At 35.6% G+C, this 7173-nt stretch overlaps 1 long non-coding RNA gene and 1 pseudogene across 1 annotated transcript; both read left to right on the top strand.

Moving 5' to 3' along the window:
* Nucleotides 1-624: 624 nt before the first annotated feature.
* LOC111810651 lies at nt 625-1101 on the top strand. The gene is made up of 2 exons (XR_002817421.1): nt 625-713; nt 800-1101. It is a non-coding gene; the product is annotated as an uncharacterized LOC111810651 (long non-coding RNA).
* A 5039-nt stretch (nt 1102-6140) lies between these two features.
* Nucleotides 6141-7173, top strand: part of LOC111810669 — a 2637-nt pseudogene continuing 1604 nt past the window's right edge.

Here is a 7173-nt window from a genome sequence, read left to right as displayed (position 1 = left end):
TGCCGGAGTTGTATTTCATGCTATTTGTCATTTTACATGTCAATCATATCATATCATTCATGCTACTTATGAGTCATAACATAACATTTTCGTGCTTGTAGACATAATAGTTCATATCATGCACATATCATAGCTTATATCATAACAATCACATAATACATTAGGAACACGTCATCAATAAATCACATCATAACATATCATAACATAAAGCATAATAAATTCATCGAAAATAGCATAACAATCACATCGCATGACATTTACGTATTATTTCATGAGAAGATGAGGTATAACATTACATTGAGAGACCTTGAACCCGAGTAGAGGCATTCAAAGGAAACAACGGTCTTCTCCTTACATTCAAATATCTTATATGGATGGACACGAATTTGACCTGAAAACCAAAGACAAAACAGTTTTCCAACACCTCACAGTTACAACCAATAATTTAATTTATCTTGTTGGAACTTGCTGCGGTTATTATTAAATACTTACCTTAAATAAGGATACAAAAGCCAAAAGCATAAACAGATTGTAACACATACCATAAAATCACCAAACTTCCCATAAACAGACTTCTTTGTTTATGTATATAATAGCATTAATCAAAGCCAATAATTCACAGCTTAGAGTTTGCAAATTGGTAAGGAAAAGAAACATGAATTCCAAGTCCATTTCAACCATGATGGTTCTTCTTGTTTTCCTTCTTCTCTGTGGTAATACTTTCTTTGATCATATATTTTTTTAAACATTACTTATAAAAGTGTTTGTTGAGAATAAAGATGTTGGATTTTGAATGTAGGAAAAGACATGATGGTGAGGAGTGTGGATGGGAGGATATGCCAGAGGGTGTTGCCAATATCCACATACCAGGTATGCTACGATGAATACTGCATGAGGCTATGCCGAGGTCAGCTTGGACCCGATGCCGATGGACTTTGTTTGGGCGTTTACACATGTAACTGCACATATCCTTGTTGATCTTGTTCCTTCCCAATCTCTCCTTCTAAGAATTTGATGCTTAAGACCACAGCAGCTGTTTAGTTATGTATCGACATATTATGGAATTTCATTCGAATAAACGAGGGTTGTATTACAGTGTTATTACGTTTCAACTCCTTAAACTAATCCCATTTTTAAAAGAATAGGGTAGAGCTCTCAGAGGTATGAAGGTACTATCGTTGGGATATGGAGACTGATGCCTAGACGTAGTAGAGATATATTTTGTCCATGACAGACAAATATATTTGAAAGATATTTAGTAAAGATAGGTCAGACATTCGGTAAAAATTTGATAGAGATATATTTGTTAGATTATATTAGGTTTAAAATCTTTAGGAAGCTATATTTAGTAAATTAAAATCATATATATACACCGTTAGTAACTGCTCTCAAATTGTACTTCTCTTTGTTCTCTGTATTCGGTACCATATATGAAGTCATCAATATAAAACTTTTAGCCAATATTCCTCCTTGTATTTTCTCTCTCTTGTTCTTTGTGTTAATCTTGATCGAGTGTGTGTGTTGTTGAGCGATCCTAACAATTGGTATCAGAGCTAACAATTGGTATCGATCCTAACACATACGAATATCATGTGGGAGCAATTAGGGGATCTCTAGCTTTTCTTGGTCGTGAACTTGTTTGGATGAGGGCAAGAGACCAAAAGAATTGTTCACTAGATCAAAGATAATATGTTTCGGCATTTGGATCGATTGATTCCACCAAGAACACGAGATTAGTTTGTGAGTATTTGACCTTAATTTGTCTTCAAGATTTGAGAGCTAATGTTGGTATTAGAGAATGTTCATCTAAAAAAGAATCCTCAGATTCCGTGTTAAGGCCTCACTTTTTAGTATTTAATGTGCTTATTAAGGTACGTGGTTGACTAAAAATTATATAAAATTTACTTTCAAATTGTTGGATATGAGGTCTACAACTCTCGTGAAGGAAGCTAATGAGTTCACGTTAAGAATAAAAACAAATAAAAGAATGCAAAGAAAATAGTTTGGAATGCAAAAACTAAGAAATTTTGAAAAAAAAAGAGAGCAAGAAATGAAAGAACAAGGGTTAGACACGTGTTGACTAGCGTCAACAGAAGTGTATTCCAACTAGTGGAGACATCCATCACACTAAACATGCAAAAACACGCTTTATCCATATAAGTTATTTAAGGTAGTGTCTCAACTTTGGCTACCGATTACCGCCGCATAAGCAAAACAAGCTAATGTAAATGAAGGCTAGTTCATTCTAGAGATTGAATTAGTAGCTTAGTCGATCTACAACATCAGAAAATGGTGAACCACCTCCTCCAAATCAAACATATAACATTATCCAACACAAAAAGAAACAATTTAAAAGAAAATGTTGTTCTATGATCCCTACCACAAAAGTAGTCATCCCTCTCCTTTACCTATAAAAATGTTGGGAAAAAATGAGTATTTAATAATATTTGGTGGGTGACTTCTGTAACGATCCTACTGTACGCACATCATGAACATTTAATGCAGAGTTAACTCTATTGATATTTTATCATAGCCTCACCATTAAACTTGCATGCTTCGTTTATTATCTTGAAAATAAATTAATACAAAGGAAATAAATAAATGAAGAGTAATACAAAATGAAACGCCATATGCTAATCTATATGCTACTAAATGGAAACCTCAACTTATACTAACCTATACTATTAAATGAAAATGGCAATTCAACTTATACTAATCTATAATCTACCAAAAATTAAATGTGTACCAAAAATTAAATGTGAATCTTTTTTATGCATGTGTCACAATCTCGAGACTTGTGATGCCACCGTTAGTCTTACAGGGGCGTCTTGCCTTTACCCGAAAAATGTAGTAGAACATGATTTGAGTATTTTAAAAATACTCAGTAAGTGACCCCTATCGTGGTTATGATGCAAGGACATACAAATGCATGCTTGGTTCCTATTATAACAGTCTGTTTTCCTAAGGTGACTATCCTAACGAGCAACTTGGATGTGTAATTACTTTCCTACACACGGCCCACACGTGTGAGTATAGACCTACCAGTTGGCTCGCACACCTCTTGGGCCCCATTTTAGTTTGGTGAGCATACTTTGTGAGTTGTTGATGTCGGACACCCATTAGAAATAGCGACCATCACAACAATATTATGCTAAACATAATGATCGTTTTTCTGCCTAGTCGTGTACGCGTCCGTACTATCGTGAAGGAACAAAGGTATCCCCCAATGCCTGAACACACAACAATGCATGAGATCCCTAAATCTATCCGGAATACAACCCCACTAACATATATTTCATTTCATAACGTTTTCATACTATTCCTCCTAACGTCTAACATATCATTTATCGCAGTCTTTCATGCGTATGCTGGAGTTGTATTTCATGCTATTTGTCGTTTTTCATATCAATCACATCATATCATTCATGCAACTTATAAATCATAACAGAACATTTTCGTGCTTGCAGACATAACAATAATATCATGCACATATCATAGCCTATATCATAACAATCACATAATACATTACAAACACGTCATCGATAAATCACATCACAACATATCATAGCATAAATCATAACAAATTCATCAAAAATAGCATACTAATCACATCACACGACATTTACGTATTATTTCATGAGAAGATGAGATGCAACATTACATTAAGAGACCTTGAACCCGAGTAGAGGCAATCAAAGGAAACAACAAGTCTTCTCCTTACATTCAAATATCTTATATGGATGGATACGAATTTGACCCGAAAACCAAAGACAAAACAGTTTTCCAACAGCTGACGGTTACAACCCATAATTTAGTTTATCTTGTTGGAACTTGTTGCCGTTACTATTAAATACTTACCTTAAATAAGGATACAAAAGCATAAACAGATTGTAACACATACCATAAAATCATCAAACTTCCCATAAACGGACTTCTTTGTTTAGGTATATAATAGCATTAATCAAAGCCAATAATTCACAGCTTAGTGTTTGCAAATTGGTAAAGAAAAGAAACATGAATTCCAAGTCCATTTCAACCATGATGGTTCTTCTTGTTTTCCTTCTTATCAGTGGTAATACTTTCTTTGATCATATTTTTTTTTTTAACATTGCTTATAAGAGTGTTTATTGAGCTTAAAGATGTTGGATTTTGAATGTAGGAGAAGGCAGGATGGTGAGGAGTGTGAATTGGAGGATATGCCGGAGGGTGTTGCCAATATTCACATACCAGGAATGCTACGATGAATACTGCTTGAGGTTTTGCCGAGGTCAGCTTGGACCCGATGCCGTTGGAATTTGTTTGGGCGTATACACATGTAACTGCACATATCCTTGTTGATCTTGTACCTTCCAAATCTCTCCTTTTAAGAATTTGAGGCTTAAAACCAGAGAAGCTGTTTGGTTCTGTACATGTTATGGAATTTTATCTCAATAAATGATGACTGAATTACTATGTTATTATGTTTCAACTTCTTAAATTAATGGGTGCAAATCTGTGTTTTGGATATATATCACCATTTTTAAAAGAATGGGGTATTGCTCTTAGATGTATGAACCTTACGGTACCATATGAATATCGTGTGGGAGCAATTAGGGTTTCTCTGGCTTTTGTTGGTTGTGAAATTGTTTGGATGAGGGCAAGAGACTACATAAGTATGTGATAGTTGACATGCACGAGGGTCACTGTCTCCTTGATGATGATATTATGGAATTTATTTGAGAGTCACTAACTAATTCATAATCAAGAATTTATCACAATTGATATTTTTCGTAATTGTATGATGAGATTATGAGTTGAAACCACGATGAAGTCGTGCCTCAGATGCCAATGATATATATGTTGATTATGAACGAAGGAACTAGTAAATAGCTAATCAGATTGTCTTAGAACTTTTAGATATCTCCATGAGATTGATGTGTTCCAATAGGGCTAAAAGATGAAAAACTATGGAGTTGTTAGGTTAAGTAGCATGCAAAGCTTAATAGTAAAGCTATATTTGATAAATGACATATAAAGTATATAAAGTAAATTGTGGAGCAGAAAGTTATATCTCCTAAATCTATATATGGTAGATAGTTATATATAGTAAATGATTATATCTAGTAAATCTATATGTAGTAAGCTAAACCATACATATATCCGCTCAGACAGAGCTTTGAAAATGGTATTCTCGGTATTTTCTTTTACTGTACATGCCTGAAGTCATCAATATAAACGTTTAGCCAATATTCTCCTTGCATTTTTTTTGTTCATCTAGATCGAGTGTGTGCGTTGTTGTGCAATATTAACAGAAGTTCTAGAATTAAAACCCTAAGTCGAGTCTGGGTGAGCAAGTTGAACCTAGATGCTAGTCTAAGAGAGCATATGACTTGGATATGTATAAGGCCCAAGCTCAAAAGGTACAGGTATTTATTTTTCTAGACTTCTAAAATTTTATTCAGAGCCTACGATGCTGAATTTTGAAGAGTTCTAGACTTCAAGCTTATAAACACGAGTGAGACCCCACATTGATCGAAGAGACCAACGAGTGTTAGTTAGGATGTTGTGCCTCGAAGATGGTAGATTGTGAGATCCTACATCGGTTGGAGAGGGAACGAAACATTCTTCGTAAGGGTGTGGAAACCTCTCCCTAGAAGATATGTTTTAAAAACTTTGAGAAAAGTCCGAAAGGAAAAGCTAAGACAATACAATATTTGTTAGTGGTGGACCGATCATGTTGGAGGAGATGTAGGGGAATGCCGGGATCATCAGGTGTCGAATCTGGATTCCAAATTCTAATATGACCATGTAGCAAACAGGAGAATGTCGGAACCATCCGATGCCAAATCCAGATTTTAAATTCTGATCTGAATCTTGAATATCCAGATTTTAAATTCTGATCTGAATCTTGAATATAGAGCGTTGAAGTTCCACTATTCCTCTAAATGAATCAATTGACATAGGTGTATTGAAAGGAATGAAGAAGCAGGGAAGAAGGTCATTACAAACAGTAGTATCACTGAAGTAGGCCCTAATTACGCCTTCTTATTAGCTGTATCCAAACCTCACTCACCAAGTTACTTCCCTTTTCGTATCTATAAAACCCTCTCATTATTTCTTCTTTTCCCATATCACATTCAAAGTTTTATCTCTTCATAGCCATGGGTTTGAGCAATTTCAATGGCATTGGCCTAGTTTCCTTATGTTTTGTTACAATGTTCGTCACGGTTTCAGGACGGCCCGCGACATTTCTTGAGGACTTTAGGGTCACGTGGGCGGATAACCATGTTAGGCAACTCGACGGTGGAAGGGGAATTTAACTCGTTCTCGACCAAAGTTCAGGTATAGTCACGTTTTAAATTATCGATCAATCTAAAAACTTAAGTTGATACGATATAGAATACTTCAACCGTCACACATGTGAGCATGTTGTTCGTACGAACATAATTTTAAGGGTTGAATGTTGATTTTAAGGATGTGGGTTTGCTTCAAAACGTCAATACTTGTTCGGAAAAGTGAGTATGAAGATCAAACTCGTCCCTGGTGACTCTGCAGGAACAGTCACTGCCTTTTACGTAAGTTATCATTAAACATAGAGAAATTGGCTTAGTTTTGGTATTACATAAGTTCAAATAGAATAAGTCAAATCATAATGTTTCATTGCAGATGAACTCAGACACAGACACCATACGTGATGAATTGGACTTCGAGTTCTTGGGAAATAGGACAGGACAACCTTATACAGTTCAAACGAACATCTATGCTCATGGAAAGGGGGACAGAGAGCAAAGAGTGAACCTTTGGTTCGACCCTGCAGCTGATTTCCATACTTATTCAATTATGTGGACTCATTCGATAATCATGTAAGTCATGAACATGCTTTGTTTTGGATTGTTATAGCTTTTAAAATAATTAGTGACAAAGGTGTTTAAGATTTTTGATTGATTGATAATTAATATGAGATCTCAAATTGGTTGGAGAGGGGGAACGAAATATTTTTTATATCGGTGTGGAAACCTGTAACGGCCCAGATCCACCGCTAGCAGATATTGTTCTCTTTGCGCTTTCCCTCTCGGGCTTCCTCTCAAGGCTTTAAAACGCGTCCGTTAGGGGAAGGTTTCCAAACCCTTACAAGTGGTGGTTTGTTCTCCTCCCCAATCAATGTGGGACATCACTTCGAGGGGGGGGGGGGGG

Source organism: Cucurbita pepo, chromosome LG14 (genome assembly GCF_002806865.2).
Source record: "Cucurbita pepo subsp. pepo cultivar mu-cu-16 chromosome LG14, ASM280686v2, whole genome shotgun sequence".
Taxonomy (NCBI): Eukaryota; Viridiplantae; Streptophyta; class Magnoliopsida; order Cucurbitales; family Cucurbitaceae; genus Cucurbita; species Cucurbita pepo.
The sequence above is the reverse complement of the archived record's forward strand: the minus strand, read 5'-3'. Positions and strand labels throughout refer to the sequence as shown.